Source organism: Hesperophylax consimilis, chromosome 23, assembly GCF_061612785.1.
Source record: "Hesperophylax consimilis isolate HC1 chromosome 23, BYU_Hcon_1.0, whole genome shotgun sequence".
NCBI lineage: Eukaryota > Metazoa > Arthropoda > Insecta > Trichoptera > Limnephilidae > Hesperophylax > Hesperophylax consimilis.
The window spans coordinates 18,159,558-18,179,503 of record NC_142858.1 but is presented as its reverse complement, the minus strand read 5'-3'; the positions used below and the strand labels follow the sequence as shown (position 1 = coordinate 18,179,503).

The 19,946-nt window shown below is 33.8% G+C and overlaps 1 protein-coding gene across 3 annotated transcripts in view; it reads right to left on the bottom strand.

The window, feature by feature from the left end:
• LOC149412404 (ras-related and estrogen-regulated growth inhibitor) overlaps window positions 1–11,789 on the bottom strand; it is a 137,023-nt gene extending 125,234 nt beyond the window's left edge. The window contains exon 1 of one of the 3 annotated variants that reach the window (XM_089645782.1): window positions 11,596–11,789. The gene's annotated coding sequence lies outside the window, so the exon portion shown is untranslated. The other 2 variants (XM_089645784.1, XM_089645783.1) reach the window with 2 other exon arrangements.
• Window positions 11,790–19,946: the final 8,157 nt, after the last annotated feature.

Sequence of the window (19,946 nt, the reverse complement as noted above, 5' to 3'; positions counted from 1 at the left end):
CAATTCCCAGAGTTTGGCGTGATCTGCATTCCTCCCAAAAGGGAAACTAACGTAATGGTAAGGGTTACACAGCTAATAATACACTTCCTAAAAAATCTGACTTGACTTACATTTCGAAAGAAAAATGAAAATTTCAAAATTAAAGGAATACTATAATGTTTCGGAGAATTTGAACAATTCATCAAATTTCAACGTTCATTTTCAAGTTCTGTGAAAAAAAATTTCAAGTTCTGTTTTTATTTCAGTTTTGTCAAGCAACTAGCCTACAATGATATAATAACAGAACTTGAATAGAACTTTCACAGAACCCGAAAATGAACGTTGAAATTTGATGAATTATTCAAATTCTCCGAAACAACTTGTCCTAAATAACCATTAAACCACATTAAAGTTAAAAAATACAACTAATAAAAACAAGATATTTTTTTCATTTTAAAGTGTGTTTTATATTTATATTGGTTTGACTATGGATTGAACCTTCATCCCCAGGGACTGGATTTAATCGCGCTAACAACCTCGCCAAATGCCGATCGTATAGGACCGACATTTATTTCGAATATTAACTGCGGTAATGTCAACCGATTTCAGATAAATGTGTGTATGTAGGTGATTTTAAAAAAGAACAATTGCAACGAATGATTGATAGAATGAATTGTCCTCGAATACGAGTCTATCTACCAAGTTTCAGCTAAATCGGCTGTCAGTAAGTGGGTTAATTCCCGCTTCCAAGATTTGCATTCATTCATTACCGAAAACAATAGTGAAATTTAAATAGATGTGTTTAAAAACATTAAATGTATTTTACGTTATTTCCTATTTTATGCTACTTTTGAAACCCCTTCTCATTTGATTGATCATCAAGTTGGCGCTCACCGTCAATTTGTATTATTATTTATACATTAGATTTATTAAGTCCGAAATTCAAGAGTGTGGCTGAAACTTTCGGCTCGTTTCAGCAATTATTTATTACACAAATGAAAGAATATCTTTGTTTTAAACCACTTTATTACATTTATATACGTCGACCGGTTTCGGTTGAACTCAACCTTCATCAGGACAGTACAAATATAAACTGTCCTGATACCTGTACTGTCCTGATGAAGGTTGAGTTCAACCGAAACCGGTCGACGTATATAAATGTAATAAAGTGGTTTAAAACAAAGATATTCTTTCATTTGTGTAATAATGTCAAGCCACAAAGTGTTTGCTTCCTTCGATAATTTAATGATTAATTTATGATCAGTTATCAAGCACGTAAGCGACCTGGAGGTGAGTTTTGATGAACCATCAAGCATGAAACGCCCTTGAGGTGATTTCTATTAAGCCATCAAGCATGAAGCGCCCTTGAGGTGAGTTTTGATGAACCATCAAGCATGAAGCGCCCTTGAGGTGATTTCTATTAAGCCATCAAGCATGAAGCGCCCTTGAGGTGATTTCTATTAAGCCATCAAGCATGAAGCGCCCTTGAGGTGATTTTTGATAAGCCGTCAAGCATTTAATCGCCCTCGAGGTGATGTTTGACAAGCCATCAAGCATATAAGCGCCCTTGGGGTGACTTTTTTTCACAAAACAACACTATTTAAAGTTTACCATTTATGTATTCAAATCGCATGACCGCTATGCGGCTGTTAATGATAACCGTTCAAATGTCAACATTTAAAAAATATATAATTGATTTGATATACTATTATTTATGCGATTATCGGTCAAAAGTGACAGTCTTATGGAATCTTAACTTGTACAAAGATTGTGTAAAGATACACATTTTTTTTTATTTTTTTTTTATTTGGTACATTATTTTGTTACAATTTATGTTTTCCAGTAATGTAGGCCTCACTGGGTGGCTTGCCCGTGCTGAGGCCTTCATTTTATAATATGAAAATCTTATCTACATATTACATTTAAAGAGAAGATAGTAAATTTGAAAAGAAAATAATAAATTTAAAATTAAAAATAAAAATACATAATAATACATTTAAAATTAAAAAAATAATACAGTGAAAATAATCTTGTGTGTTTGTGAGTGATGTGTGTTTATGTTGGTTTTGTGTGTTACGTGTAGGTTTTATTTTTATTTTATGCTATGACATTTTGGTAATATTGTCTTTTTTGTTGTTTAATCCATTTTGTAATTTTGTGGGTGAATTTATTTTTATTTTCCTCAATTTTAATTTCAATTTTTAGACTGTTGAAAGCTTTTATAGCATGGTATTGGTAGTGTCTTTGTCCAAATGTTGAATTTACTGTTGGAGTTTTAATGTTTTCTTTGTACGCTTGTCTAACTGGTCTGTTAGTGTTATTTTGTGTATGTTGAAATTTATTTTTTTTGTTAAAAATGTAGTTTAGTAGTGTTTTAACGTATAATTGGCGTATATCTAGTACGTCACAGCTGTTGAATATTTGGTCTGTATCGGTCAGTCTATGTTTTTTTAGTATTACCTTTAAGATCGTTTTCTGTGCGGTTTCTATGTAATTGATAGCCGAGTTTGTTGCTCCTCCCCAAGCAATAATTCCATATTCTATTATTGATTGGCAGAGTGCAAAATATATTGTTTTCAATTGTTTTATTTTATATATGTTTCTTATGTTAAGGAAAATGTGGATTGTTTTGAGAAGTTTATTTGTGATATGTTTGATGTGAGGTATCCATCTAAGGTTATGGTCAATTACGATTCCTAGATACTTTATTTGTTCTGTTTTTTCTAGAGGAGGGCAATCACAGATGTTGGTGTTTAAACATTCGTGTATTTTTATGGTGTTTGTATTGTTTTTTGGCTGTCCCGTGCTATTTATACTGTATGTTGTGAATTTTGTCTTTGATATGTTAAGTGTAAGTATGTTTGAGTCTAGCCATGTTTTCACTTGCGAGATTCCCAAATTCGCTATGTTATATACATTATTCCAATGCTTAGATTTGAAAAGTAAAACTGTGTCATCAGCATAGCTAACTATTTCATCGTCTATTTTCATGCTGCAAAGTTCATTTATGTAAATAGTAAAAAGAACGGGCCCTAGTATGCTTCCTTGTGGAACTCCATATGTAATCGGCAGTGGTTTACTAGTATGGTTGTTAATTTTGACTTGTTGAGTTCTGTTACTCATATAACTTTTAAATAGTTGAAGTTCCTTGCCTTTGATACCCATGTTTTCTAATTTTTTAAAAAGTGAATTGTGGCAGATTGAGTCAAAGGCTTTAGCTAAATCTAGATATATCGCTATGCATTTGTACCCTTGATCTAAGTTGCTATGTATATAATCTACTGTACATGCTAAAGCTTCTTTTGTGCCTATTTTGTCTCTAAATCCATATTGGTTATCCGAGATTAATTTGTTTTCTTCAAGGTATTTTATAATTTGGTTTTTTAATACTCTTTCGAAAATCTTTGATAGCGAGTTTAACAGAGTGATTGGTCTATAGTTAGTTATTTCCATTTTGTCTCCGGATTTATAAATGGGGATAACTAGTCCTTTTTTAAGAGTACTAGGAAAGCAGGAGTGTGTTATACTAAGGTTGATTAAGTGTGTTATAGGTTTCAAAATTTCATTTTTTAATATCTTAATGCAATCCGTTGTTATCTCATCTAATCCAGGAGCAATTCGGTTTTTTAATGTGTTTATTATTTTGTTAATTTCCTCTTCCGAGGTTGTTTTTATTGTAAATCTGTGTTGTATCGGTTTTTTATTGATATTTGATATATTTGTTTGTGTTAGTGTGTTTGTGTTATGCAATTTACGGTTCGCTAAAACTTTTCCTATATTTGCAAAGAAGTTATTCACATGATTTGCTATAGTTTCTGTATTTGTATTGACATCTAATTTTTTGGAGTTAATATTTAGATTTTCAATAGTATTTTTCTGTTTGTATTTTTGTGTGTATGTGACTTCTTTTAATATTTTCCATAATTCCTTTGGGTTATTTTTTTCTTTTTTAAGTTTTTCGCCATAATATAATTCCTTAGCCACTCTAATAATTTTGGTGCAGATGTTTCTATATCTTTTATAGTAGTTAAGTTGTTCCATGTTGTAGGGTGTATATTTAATTTGTTTGTGAATTTTGTCTCGTTTACGAATACAGTTTAATATTCCCTGTGTTATCCATAGTTTAATTTTTTTAGCTTTGTGTGTGAGTTTTACTTGTTTTATGATAGTGTTTTTATTTATTTCTTGTGCTAACATGTTATGAAATTTATCCCAGGCCTCCTCCACGTTCTCTATTTGGTATATTGTACTCCAGTCTATTTGTTTGAGTTTTTCTTTCAAGTTTGAGTAGTTAATTATTTTTTTTGTGAATATTTTGTCTTGGTTGGGTTTTGTGTTTTCGGTGTCTATTGCTATCATATTCATGTAGTGATCTGTGATAGTGCTTTCAAGTACTACGGTTTTGGTTTTTAGTTTTGTTTTGATCATTATATGATCTATACAAGTTTTTGTGTTTTGTGTGACTCGTGTTGGAATCTTTATCGTTGGCTCCAGTCCATGCTGTGCTAGTAGTGTTAGGTATTCTATGTTTTGTGGTTGTCCGTTTTGTAAGATGTTTATGTTTAGATCTCCAATGATGATGATATTTTTATTTTTGTTGATTTCTTTTAAAGTATTGTTAAGTGCAGTTAGGAAATGTGTGATGTCGTTTTTGGATGGAGATCTGTACATCGCAAGAATACACGTTTCTTTATCATATGCTATGTGTATGCAGTTGGAGTCTATTATGAGTATTTCTTTGACGATTGTATTTATTTTATCATTGATGTATATGACTATGCCATCATTTTGATTTTTGTGTTTTTTTGTGTGGTGTGTGTTATAGTTTTCTATTGTTTTTGGTACATATTTATCGTTCAACCAGCATTCTGTCAGCACAATTATATCAAAATTATTATCAAGCTGTTGTAAGTATATCGTAAATTCATCAAAATTTTTATTAATTGACCTAATGTTTTGGTGTAATATTTTGATTCTATTTTTTTCTTTTGTGATGTTTGTCCATATATTAAAATCGTTTGTACTTACACAGTAGTGTTGGTTGTCCGAGTCTGTATATTCCATGTAATCCGCCATGTTGGTGATTAATTGTGAAAGTATATGATGTGAAGTGTATTTACGTGTGGAGTTGTGTTTATGTTAGTTTGTTAATGTCATCACAATGTTTAATATTGAAAATTTTGCCTTCCGGGGTCTTCCTGGTTAATAAATGGCCTCTTCGAAACCATACAAATTTGTAGTTGATTATTTTTGCATGGTTTTTTAATTTCCACATTAGTTGCTTGTAATATGGCGTCATTACTTCTCCAATGTAAATGTTTTGTTTTCCGGGCTGGTGTATTGCCTCCGTGGTGAGACCTTTTCTTGATGATAGTATGGCATCCCTTTTATTTTTGTTATTTAATTTGAAAGTTATTTTCGGTGGGTGGTTTGGTCGGCGATCTTGGATGTGATTTATATTCGAAATTTCTGTGTCTTCAGTTTGAACTCCGCACGCAGCAGTTATTTCCTTTATTATGTTTTTTGTCATTTTAGGATCATTATTTTGGATACCTGATATTTCGAGATACTCTTCCAGTGTCGCCTGTTCCATTTCTGTTGTTTTTACTAAAATACTATTGAATTCTATGTTTTTTTGTTCTAGTTCATTTTTTATTTCAGATATTTCTTTTTCTAACTGTGGAATTTTTTCAATAGATTTTATTAATGTATCGTATTGGTCGCTTATAAATTGAAGCGATTTTTTATTGTCCGCAGATTCCGTTTCTATCTTGTTTAAAATCACTGTTTTCATTTCATCGAATTTTTTGTCGATGTAATTTATAATGTAATTCATATTTTCTGGGTTTTCAGTGTGTGTTGAGTCGGAAGGCCGAAAGTTCTTACTAGAAGAAGGAGTGTAATTGGATTGTGATTGAGTTTTAGGATCCAATGTTTTACATTCTTTGCATTTCCAGTTGTCTCTGAGTGTTTTTGACATTTTTTAAAATTTTTCTGCGGTGCTATTTATGCAGGTGTAATGAAATGCATTTAAGCATATGCTGCATTTTATGCTCTTGTTTGGACTAATAATATTATCGCAACTATAGCAGTCCATTTTTGTTATTATTTACGTTTATTGTAATAATGTATTTATTTATTCGGTTTCTGTATATTTGTCTTTTATGCGAGGTTTCTTGATTTTATTTGATAATGGTAATTGATTTATTTAATAACAGTAGTAAAAATATATTAAATTAACACTGTAGTGACATCTATTGGTTTACTTCTAGTTTTTGAAAGATATTGCTCGGTAGGTGACTGGTTTCGCTTGGTCCATTTGTCGATAGATGGTGTAGTACGACAAATTATAAATAATTATTTAAATTATAACGAATGATTTATGATTTTCTTTTTTATATTGTTGTTGAATGTATCAGAATATAATTTAAGATCACATGGATTTTGCTTTGAGAATCACTTTTTGCGATCTATTTAATATATGAAACACTATTTGACACTAGATAATGTTCTTGATCAGTTTTAGGGTAGTTAGATAAAGTTTTTAATTGTTATTTTATTTTATTTATGTTGAATTTATCAGGGAAACACTGTTTTGTTCATTTCTACTGTTGTTTTTTTTTGTTTTTGCACTATTTTAAACTGAAAACAATGGTGTTGACAAATTAGATATCGGAAGACCGTTAGGTTTGTTGAGTAAAGTTTTTGAATTTTTATTATTGTTTATTTGAAATTCACTCTTTTATGTATTAAACTTTGACTATTCACTATTAAAGTTTTTTTTTATACGTTAAATGACTTCAATTTAAACTAAAGATCGGGAGATATTTTGACAGGTGTTAACTGTACTAAGTAGGTAGATTAATTATAATATTATTATTATATTAGATTCGGTTTAAAGTGATATTTTTTCCGCATACATATCACTAGATTAATGTCTAATTAACACTATATTCATGTGATATTATATTCGCTGGTTTCACTTTTATTTTTAAGGTATAGTCGTTGACTTACAGTTGACCGCTCAACTTTTAGGTTAAGTATTATTGTACCAGGTTTTTATGCTGTTAAAGGGACTATTATTTGTTTTTGGAATTCACTGATTCACTCCACTGATTCTATCTTTTGTTTAATATGTTGGTTTAAATGTTATTCTTTAGATTTTACAGGATTTATGTTGTTAAACTGTGGAGGTATTTTATTCCCTGTTGTTCGCGCAACGCAACTCACTGTATATAGCTGTATCACTGTATATAGCAACTCACTGTATATACAACATACTTAATTATTGTTTTTAAATAAGGAGTTAGAAACAACGTGGAGTGTACGTCGTATTGTTTTGGAAGAGCGTTGAAGATAAAATAGTACTTTTCAACCCTTTGAAAGTTAGCTTGTATGGAGACCCTTAATGCAATGTAGATAAATAAGTTGTTATTAATTACAAAAGGTGGGGAAAAGTAATGCCATAATGTAAATGTGCCATTATTTTTGCTAATGTCGTTGACGTTTATGTTGTAGACAAATAGAGAATTAGTTGACAACAAGCAATGGAGCGATATACACCTGAAGAACACGGAACTCTTGTTATTGTTTATTTGATCTATTTCCGGTCTATTGCTTAAGCGCAGCGTGATTTTTTTATTCTATTTCATTATCGTCCTGCACAACACTTAAGCGTTTGTATCTCGTAAAAACCTTTTCTAACAAAATGGCAGCCAATTTTCATGTTGACATTACTCTTGCCAAACCTACGTTAAAACAACTTGAAAATTGTAAAATTGGTCAAATAAGCAGTAACAATAATTCCGCGTTCTTTGGGAATGTATCGCTCCATTACTTGTTGTCAATGAATGAATTCTCTATCTATCTACAGCATAAATGCCAAAGCATAATGACATTTGACACCATTTGCAAAAATTATGCCACATTTACAATATGACATTACTTTTGCGCCACATTATAATATCAAGTCATTTATAAGTGGCGAGTTATGAAATTCGAATATAGTACAACACGTAATGCAATTAACACCGGACGCTTAGAATATTTGAACGCCTTGAGTTTATAGGTGGGTATAGTAGTCCCAAAGAGTGGTCAACGACAATCGCCCTCTGCCTTCTCACACAATTTGTACGAAAACGAAAAAGACAGAAGATAACTAGAACTTTAACGTCACATACTTCCTTTCTCTGGGACTGATATAGGTACTATCTCTAAATAACAAAAATATCTCACATTTTCAGCATGTTGCGAAGAATTAGTAAAAATAACAAGTATTTAGATGGTGGTAGGTACCTACACCCTGAATAATAATCCACCCATTATAGAAGTATTTTCGAGCGTGCAGAAAAATAAGCACTATGAATATTTTTTTAGTTTGAGTAGAATAACTTTTCCATATTTTTTGCGCAAATCTACTACTACTGCCCCATAATTACACAATCAAAAATTCAGCAAAAAAGAGAGTGGAGCGCAGCATAATAGAAAGCCGACTGCAAGCTTTGCTTTCGCATTACACAGTCTTAAAAAAAACTGCAAAAAAAAGTTTTCGACCGTCGTAACGAAGCCAGGGGCATGAAATGTATATATTCATCACATAATTCGGCATCACGGAGGGTGTCGGGTGTTGCAAAAATGTTTCACAACAATGGGACAAGTTCGGAGGGAAATCCCTGTTCTCCATACAATTTCCGCAGAGAGCGTGACCGTCACGCCCCGCACAGCCTGCGCGGTGTGTGCTGTGTACTGGCCTGTACTGTCCCGGCGTGTGTGCTACTGTCCCGGTGTACGTGTAGGGCCCTCAGTGTCCGTAAACACCGACTTTTAAATCATTCATTACGACAAGCATTTTTTTTATATCTCTTCCACATAAAAAATGGAAAATTTGAATATTTGATCATTTAATTGGGTCTTTTTAATTTATTTTACAAAGTGTACAACATAAGACTCTTATTTTTGCATGCGTTCGAGAAGAGAACCATTTCTTAAAAGTAACATATTGCCGAATTTTTTTTATTTCGTTAGCCTCATTTTAAATTTTAGTTAATTTAAATCATATGTTTGTACTGCTTCCATGATAACTCAACACAGTGACAATTCAACACACTTTTAAAAATTGATATAAAGTCATTAGATACGATGAAAAACAATAATTTTTAACTTAACCTAACCTACTTAACACAGTTAATGAAGTTTTTGTTTCATCACTTTTTATGACTTTATATAATTTTTTAAAGATGTGATGAATTATCATTTTGATGATTTATCCGGTCACCGTTTGTACTGTATGCAAACATGATTTAATTTATTTTTGTACCTTAAATAAATAATAAATACTGGGTCACCCCATTATAAGATTCACTCATATTATAATGAATGTATTAGGAAAAGAAGGGGAGGAAATTCTGGGAAGGAAAAGGGGTATGAGGGTTGGGTAGGAATCTGGGGGTCAGTGTGTTCAGGAGCTCTATATTTTACATATTTTTTGAAAACATTTATTAGTTTACATGTTGTTTTCTACAGCCTCCAAAAGCGTCGCCAATTCTCAACTAAGGGGAGGAAGCTTTTAACTTTTTATAGAGCTTAAAATGAAGGAACAATGAAGTAGTCAGAATAAACTAGAAATGACGGCGCGCAGGGCCGTCTTAAGCTCCCTAATGAAACTCGTAAACTAACAGAAAAACACCAACTCTCATTTTTAGGATTATTTTATTGAAGGGGTTTCTGCAAGACACTTATATCACTAAATCGTAATACTTATATAAGATCATAAAATAAATTTAAAAGATTCTAAATACCGCTAATATCATTTTTAATTGTGTGTTACACAATTAAATTAAATAAAAATTTATCTATAACTTGGGATCCTGTGGAACTATGACATCCCAACTGGAGTAAGTGAAGAGAGAGAAGGCAGTGCAAAATTAGTTACATCGCTAACAAAGACTCCGAAGAGTGCGAATTATTTTCAATAGTATCCCCAATCGGAATAGATATTAGGTTTGTGGTGTGAGTGAATATGGGAGTGGAATATGAATAATTGCATTTACAAAGACAAACCAACAAATCTTTTGGATCTGTTTTTCGGATAGTCAGAATCCCTACAATACTTTGACGAAAATCCTTTAGAATTTTCGCAAGCGGAACTATTTTTGAATTTTTTCAGTAAAATGAATCCTTAAAATCATAATAGCTAAACCGAAAAGTAACCGAATATAAACATGCGTCGGATTCTCGCCCAAGTCGGGATACACGCCAAACGCGCGCCCAACATTTGTACACAGTTGACACTTGTCACATGAGAACGGGTCGCTTCTACGATTCGTTCTTAAGTTCAACAGCTCGGCTGTGGAACGAACTGCCGGCCTCTGTGTTTCCTCCCTCCTACAACATGGGACTCTTCAAGACCCATGTTCACTCCTTCCTCTCCACAAAAAGACCCTCCACACAGCATCCCCAAAGATGACATAGGCCCTGAGGGAAATTATTTTCTTCAGGGCCTCCTGTGTGGAGTAAATATAAAAAAAAAAAAAAAAAAAAAAAAAAAGCGTATCGAGTTCAAACCACTGCTAGCTAAGTTCTCCATCATGGCATAAGCAACATTTTTCACTTGTAATAAAACATTTTCACATAATAATGTGATTTTTTTTCTGAATTCTGTGTCTTCAATGTATATCATTTTGGCACCTAGCCGGGGCCCCTTCCTGCGTTGGGACCTTATGGAAAATATGATGTATTATTTATCGAGTCCTGTGTCTTCAACGTTTTCCATTTTCGTAGCGTTTCCAAAGATTCCATATTCTGCCTTAAAAGAAGCCACCTTTGTGAAGTTAATGTAAAAAATAAATTAAAAATCGGCTCATGGCCGGGGCCCCAACTCCAAGGTTGGAACTCTAGTCCGGGGCCACTCGGACCTAGGCGGAAGTCCTGCCCAATACATGTTCATAAAAAAATCTAATTTTGTAACATTTCATACTTATATATTATGAAAAGAACCTCTGCATGAACGCATGTTCCAAAATATTATATACCAGATTTATATTGTAAATTTTAACGTACTTAAAAAAAATAATCAAAATACCTTAAAAATAAATTTAATTATTTTGAAGTATACCTACTCACATAGAAAGATTTTATCGATTTCCACAGTAAATCAAACTTAAAGTTTTGTAGAGAAAAAAGAATTTATAAATGCGTCTTTTATCAAATTATTGTATAATTTGAAATAATAAAATATTAATATAGTGGAGGGTATTGGAAAAACTTACTGTACACCTTTGTCGACCTATTTCTCAGGGATATTTTTTTATGTTAAGAGACGTATTTTTACATCTTCTAAAAAACTATATTTATAATTGAAATCTCAACGACATGAATACGATTAATTTTTTTCAAATGTTTATCACCATCCATTCAGTAGAAAACTAAACTATCGTTGATTAAATGCGGTAAGATTTAGTTAACAATATATTATACTTCATACACCATCGCAAAAGATTGAGTGAAAACAAATTCTCTTTTCCGAAATCCGATTATTTATCTACTCAGCTGGAGATACGAAAGGTAAACAAAACACTTATAAAACGATGAAATATATTTGGCAAAACACATTCTTACTTTAAATGCAATTTTTCTTTTTATACAACGGTCATTTTAAAATGTAAGACAAATAGTTCATCTTTTGTAATAATACAAAGTTTTTAACACTGATGAGAACTCATTATTCAAAATTTAAATCAAAGCGAGGTCGGGTTTTAAAGTTTCGAATGCGCGAGATGTTTTGTGACGTGTAAGCGCACGCGCAATCCTACCGCGTCGCTAGCGAAATGTCTACTGACTGGCTTGGTCCGTCGAGACGCCTAGCGCCGATGTCTAAAAATACAGAGAACGACGCACAAATATGTGGTGAATCTAGGAAGCGGTGGTCCACTTGATCCATTGGTGAATTCCACCGTCTCTAAAGGAACTTTACCTATTTCACCAAGGAGCACGATGCACAAATATGTGACGAATCTCGGAAGCGGTGGACCATTTCATTGATTGGGGAATTCCTAAGTTTCCAAAGGAACATAACCTATTTCACCAAGGAGCACCACGCATAAATATATCGCGAATCTAGTAAGCGGTGTACCACTTGATCTATTGGTGAATTCCACCGTCGCCAGAGGAACGCCACATTTTTCACCAAGGAGCACGACAGACAAATATGTAGCGAATCTGTAAAGCGGTGGATCACTTGATCTGTTGGTGACAATGGCTAAATAAAATACCCTCTTCAACGGTTGGTAAATTCAACCTTCTTTAAAGGAACTTTATCTATTTCATCAAGAAGCGCGACGCACAAATATGTGAACAATCTCGGAAGTGGTGGACCACTTCATTCATTGGTGAATTCCACTGTTTCCAAAGGAACATAACCTATTTCACCAAGGAGCACCACGCTCAAATATATAGCGAATCTAGGAAGCGGTGGACCACTTGATACATTGGTGAATTCCACAGTCCCCAAAGAAACATAACCTATTTCACCAAGGAGCACCACGCACAAATATATATCGAATCTAAGAAGCGGTGGACCAAAGGAACGTCACATATTTCACCAAGGAGTACGACGCACAAATATGTGGCGAATCTGGGAAGCGGTGGACCACTTGATCTGTTGGTGACAATGACTAAATAAAATACCCTGTTCAATGGTTGGTGAATTCCACCGACTTTAAAGGATCTTTACCTATTTTATCAAGAAGCACGACGCGCAAATATGTGACCAACGTCGGAAGCGGTGGACCACTACATTCACTGTTTCCAAAGGAACATTACCTATTTCACCAAGGAGCACCATGCACAAATATGTGACGAATTTTGGAAACGTTGGACCACTTCATTCATTCCACAGTTTCCAAAAGAACATAAAACATAACCTATTTCACCAAGGAGCACCACTCACAAATATATCGCGAATCTAGGAAGCGGTGTACAACTTGATCTGTTGGTGAATTCCACCGTCTCCAAAGGAAAGTCACATATTTCACCAAGAAGCACGACGCACAAATATGTGACCAATCTCGGAAGTGGTGGACCACTTCATTCATTGGTGAATTCCACCGTCTCCAAAGGAACATAACCTATTTCACCAAGGAGCACCACGCACAAATATATAGCAAATGGTGACCGGATAAATCATCAAAATGATAACTCATCACATCTTTAAAAAGTTATATAAAGTCATGGAAAGTGATGAAACAAAAACTTTATTTTATTTATATCTCTTTTTAAAGGTGCGTTGAATAGTCACTGTGTTGAGTTATCATGGAACCTTATTTCGTGCACCTTATTCTGGGCCGGCCCTGAAACAAACGGTAATAAAAACCTCAAGGTCGCTGTGTTAGGTATTATCAGCGCCTTGGTTATTTAGCTGCTTGGCGCCTGGTAAGTCGGCGCCCGGAGTAGACTGCTCCAATTGCCCCTGCACAGGGCAGGCCCTGCCTCGACGACCTGTAACTGGTGGTTTTGAATATTTTACAAAAAGTCACAGCGCTATACGGGCTGCACGCATATCTTTACTTTTTTCTTTAGTGAGGCGAAATGAAACAGATCTATATTTATAGAGGCTATCCAAAAATAATTTGAAAATAAAAATCACTTGACTTTAAAAAATACAACAGTATTAAATGTGACACTTTCAGTAAGTCTTAAATCATGTCAACATACATCTTTTATTTCCATTCCGATCCCTATGGAAAATGTTTGCTTTACACAATCTTTGTTTTCATGCCTAAGGTTTTATACAGATTTGGAGATGTGGTTGCCATAAAAGAAGTAATAACATTTCATGATGAAACATATAAAAACATAGATCATATTTATAAAAGTATCTATCACAAAATGTTAATCAAAAATTTACGCGAAATATCAATACTGAACAGAAACACCATTTCAAACTAGTATTAAAAAACACAGTCTCATCAACCCCTAATATTTTTAACATTATATTTATATATTCTAAAATAACTTCGGAGCATTGCGCCCAACCTGAACGAAAATCGGTATCAAAAACAGAACCGATCCTATTTTCCGTACCGAAAAAGTATGGAAAGATGGAAAAAACGTATCTTGTAAAAAGCTCATAGGAATACCATTCCGGTGTAGGTGAACTCTATATTATTTTATACCGTTGTTTGAAGGCTTTCGCTAGGCGACTCGGGGGATATTTGCAAGAAATCAACTTGATTAAGCGATGATGCATAATAAAATGACGGCTAACCGTTACCATGACTATTTTTTCGGTTTTGCCGACATGTTTACGAAAGTTTTTTGCAGCAAAATTAAATTATCTACTTAGCGTCCTCTCGTATGACTGAATATTATCCGTGAAGCTTTTTAAATATGTTTACCGTTTATATTTTTTACGGAATATTTAAGTCCTTTTTATAATTTTTATAATTTTATAGATATCCTGTATTTAAAAATAAAAGAAATAATGGAGACTATTCGAGTGAATGTAAATGGACCATCTTATGCAAAAACCATCCAATCCATTATATGCAAAAATTGATTTTTTGAGGAAATCTTCTCCATCAATAGAAATATTTTCGTTTACAACCAATCCAAAAGTTCAAAATGTTCAGCAATTTCACTATAAAAAAATATTTTCACACATAAAATATATCAAAGAAAATCCACGTCATTTGGACGTATTTGATTTTGAAATTATTTTTTTTTAAATGTTCCATGAAACATCCAAATCAAAAAAAAGGTCTTGAAAATAATATTTTTTTCCAGTATGTATTTTTTTACTTTGCTGAAACCTTCAAACCTATAAAATGTAACCGTATTGGCAAAGTAATCGATATGTTGAATACGGCAAACAATGAACCATGATTCTTTATTTGAATATTTGTAAAAAAATGTAACTTTTACCATTTAAAGCAGTAACCCAGTATTTATTTTAGTTCAACAAACATTCAAATGCGATTATCTCGGCTTGCTATTTTGAAGGTTGGATGGTTTCAGCAATTTTTAGTTTTTTTGTAGGTATCCAGTTACTTTATTTAAATTGTATCCTTAGAATCGCACAAAATTTAAGACTGTTTTTTTTAAATAGGTAAACATTCTTATTTGTAAATAAAAATTACAACTTGCTACATTTTTTTATTCTATTCACGAACTCACTATTTTACATATATGTTTATACACTTATTACCTAAACGTTTCTTATCAAACAAGCAATATATACTAAACATACGATAGTCATACACATTTCCCTTTTGAAAACATGAACAGTAAAAAAATTATTCACTGTGAGTCAGCAAGTTTCTTTTTAGTTGTCCTTTTCGAGAACATTAATAGTTACAGTTGGGACATGAAAAAGGTTTTCCTCCTTTTTAACATCAATGATGTCTAAGTCAATTAACGTATAAAGAATTCTTCACTCATCTACTACTAAGTGTATTTATTCCTGATTTAATAACTTTGTTTGTTGTTGCTATAGCTGGAATACTGGCAGCTGGAACATGAAAGGGGATTTTTCTCGGAGTGAGTAAGCAAGTGTGTTTTTAGATGTCTCTTTTGAGAACATCAGTAGTTGCAGTTGGAACATGAAAGGGTTTTTCTCCTTTTTAACTTCAATGATATTTAAGTCAATTAACGTATAAAGAATTCCTCACTCATCTACTTCTCGGATACCTGATTTTGTCCTTTGCTATAGCTGGAATACTGGCAGCTGGAACATGAAAAAGGTTTTTCTCGCAAGTGATTTTTAGATGTCTTTTTTGAAAACATCAGTAGTTGTAGTTGGAACTTGAAAGGGGTTTTTCTCCTTTTTAGCATCAATGGTGTCTAAGATAATTAACGTAGGAATTCTTCACTCATCTACTCTTCTGATTCCTGATTCTGTCTTTGAAGAAACAGTCTCCACATTAATGCTCCCTGGGAAATCAAAACAACAATACATAAAGTAGAACCACTTTATAGAAAATCGTGCTAAAAGTAGTGTACTTTAAGGTAGGACTACTGCGAGGTAAGGGGGGACTGCGGGCGGGTGCTTCAAACTATTTTACTAATTAGAACGGTATACATATACATTCAAACGTGTGCTCTTTGAGGATTTGCCTTTTACATTGAAATGTTGAGAGGAACAGTATATTACGTTAAATATAACGGTTGTCTCTCTCCTAGAGAGTGGTGTAACAAAACTAATTTAGTTTTTAAAACCTTCAAATTAAATATTACACGGACACGCCATTTAGGTAGAAGCAGGAAATGGATAAGATATTGAAATGCTTATATGAGAAATAAAATGGAGCGCAGATGTCTTTTCAAGGACCGATGATTCAAGAAATAAAAATCCTTTACGTTTGAGCACCTCCGGAACGTCGCGTCGTTTTGTTGTTAATGGCTAAATGTTTAATGTTTTTCTGAATCAATTTAGATCTGTGGCTGTAGGTATTCCAATTATATTACTTGTTACTTATACCGAACCAAATAACATGAGTTGTTGACTTGAGGAATCGTGAACTGTTTGTGAGCAATATTAGTTAAAAGTTTGTTTAGTTAGACAGTTTCCTGTGAAGTAACATTTCAAGTAGACGGTATGACGGCCTCAGTGGTCGAAGGGTAAGGCTTTCGACTAGCAATCCAAAAGTCGCGGGTTTAATTTCCGGCGTTCGTGAGTAAATAATTTTTGATTATTGTGTGTTGTTTCACAATTTAATCAATTTTACAATAAGATATGACATATTTACGACACGTTTCAATTTTTGTATTTTTGTATTTTGACGGCCTCCGTGGTCGAGGGGTAAGGCTTTCGACTAGCTAGCTGGAGGTCGGGGGTTCGAATTCTAGTAGATTAAAAGAGCATTTCCTGATTACCCAACCATACTGAAAAAATAATATTTACAATTACAAGTGAGAAATTTTGAAACCAATTTCTATTTTTTTAATCCTGATAAAAAGAGAAATCCCAAAAATGATCAAATAATAGACGTTCATTTCAAAAGATTTTTTTTTTCATTTTGGATGTGATTTGGAACATCTTTACAAGTGAGAAATTTTGAAACCAATTTTTATTTTTTTAATCCTGATAAAAAGAGAAATCCCAAAAATGATCAAATAATAGACGTTCATTTCAAAAGATTTTTTTTTCATTTTGGATGTGATTTGGAACATCTATTGTTGGTATTTTAAAACATATGCGTTGGTAACCCCGCTGTGAATATTTTACCGAGGCAGGAATTCTTCAAGATATCAACATACGAGTAGTTCCAAATATTCCAACACTGACACAAGCAGAACTCCATAAAATTTTAACTGAATAACTCCTAATTTTCCTTGTATTTATTACTTCCAAATTATTTACTTTTGTCCTGGGAAATATTGAAGGACAGTTTTACACAATTTGTTTTACAATTATCAATGATAATGTATGGTTCCTTGTGAAAAATATTGGCTAGCACTTCCTGACTTGCATTATATAAAATAATACAGAATTGCCTGAAATAAATGTTTCTAACACATATTTGTTACGGCGATAAAACGCGACAAATATTGACAAGATACATTCCCAATGACAATTTTATGGCGCATTCTACGTAAAATATTTAATTTGCGTTTTTTTACAATTTTATACGATTTCTTCATAATATTGGATATTGAATTATGTAAAGTTTAAGAAGATAGTACATTAAACGACTGAAAATGAGATTTATGGTCTACAAAAGACAAGTGGTTACAATTTACCTAAGGTTGCACACTTCAAAAATTTGGTGAAATTAATCCAATATTTTACATTCAAATCTTTATCTTTTGAAAACACATATTCGACATTGAATATTAGACATTGGAACACAAAAAGTTGACGGCAGTATTATGATATTATGACGGTTGCTGACGGTTTCACCTCTTCCTCACACTCCATAAATGCTGGCGTCCCACAGGGATCGGTTCTGTCTCCGACTTTGTTTTTGTTGCACATCAATGACCTTTTGACATGTGCACCGATTCATTGTTACGCGGATGACAGTACAGTTCATTATAGCTTTTTGTTTGAGAAGCTCCCAAAAGACACACAAACTCCAACGGCTCGGAGGGCTTTGAAGCAGAGAATGGACGGTTATCTCGAGAGTATTTCCTCCTGGGGTAAAAATAATCTCGTCGAATTTAATGTTTCAAAGACCCAATCCTGTATGATTACGTCTAAAAGGGATCCAAATGATAATCTAGTCTCCTTCAACGGAAGCAATCTTCCGAACAGGCCTTCCATTGATATGCTTGGTGTAACTATAAGTGACCAGCTCAGGTACGGGGGCTCCATCGAAGCCAGAGTAAATTTGGCCTCTCAGAAGCTGGGCTTACTGTACAGAGCCCGCAGATACTTTAATAGTACACAACTGCTGACCCTGTACAAATCGCAAGTGCGCCCTACTGTCGAATCTGGCAGCCATCTCTGGTCCGGAGCCCCTAAATACCTGAAAAAAACCCTTGACTCTGTGCAAAAACGGGCGGTCCGTTTGATAGATTCCCCAATCTTAACAAACGGACTGCAATCTTTAGAGCACAGGCGTCAGGTAGGTATGCTGTCCTTGTTCTATCGGTATTACAATGGAAGATGCTCTGAGGAACTAGCGTCATTGATCCCTTCGGCACCGGTGCGTAATCGGGATACACGCCAAACGCGCGCCCAACATTTGTACACGGTTGACATTTGTCACATGAGAACGGGTCGCTTCTACGATTCGTTCTTAAGTTCAACAGCTCGGCTGTGGAACGAACTGCCGGCCTCTGTGTTTCCTCCCTCCTACAACATGGGACTCTTCAAGACCCTTGTTCACTCCTTCCTCTCCACAAAAAGACCCTCCACACAGCATCCCCAAAGATGACATGGTCCCTGAGGGAAATTATTTTCTTCAGGGCCTCCTGTGTGGAGTTAATATAAAAAAAAAAAAAAAAACTTTAAATCGTCTCAAATGGCGTAGAAAACGCATGCAATTTGACAGTTCTTCCAAACTAATGTATGGTGATAGGGTATGTATAATGCCGTAGTACACGGCAAAGTTATGGCAACATGAGGAATTCCTAAGCCACACATTATTAAAGTAAAACAATTAAATTGTTATTACTTAATGTGTTAAATTCGTTTTAATCACAGTGTAGTGGTTGCAGGTGACCAATGTAAGTGATCCAACCGTGAGTTTTAATGATAAGGCTAAAATCATTCATATTAAAATAACCTAATTTCGTACACTCCTCTTTGCCCTTTTAGTGTTAAAAATACTTCAGGTAATATGAAATATGATGTGTTCGTATACATATTATCTAGACGTTTATACAATGTTATTTTCTTCCCTTTCTCTTAAATGGAATATGTATGGAAAAGAAACGAGACACGTGATTCAAATGTCTTCAATCGAAACAATCATTTGAAAACTACAAGGGATGGTGTGGTGAATGACGGCAATTATCTTAATATTTTTAATAAGATATCCACTTTTGAGTGAGATATTCCCTTAATATTCAAGGACTATATTTGATACGTGTAAAAAAGATTTCTGTTTTCATTTAGGTGTAGGTACTCGATGGCCTCCGTGGGGTTAGGCTCCACCAATTCGAAGGTCGCGGGTTAAATCCCGGTGTGCGTAGTAAATTTTATTTATAGTGTTATTTATTTTTTTCACTGAAAATAATATGTAGTAAATTTGCGGCACGTTCCAGAGTGGAACATACTCTAAGTATCGCCCTAGCATAAAACCACCATTCAGAAATTAATTTTGCTTTGAATGGTTTCAACCGTATTTGGTGATCTGACCCGAATAGCAAGGAACTCCCACACCTTCCTCTTCCCATCTCCTTCCCCTCCCTTCTAGCTTCAGCCTCACAATACACCCAAATTCGGGACGCCATAGTCTCACTGGCTCAGACGGTTGGGAGCAATAGTGACACCTGTAGTGTATTAACTTTTTTTTTTGTTGTTG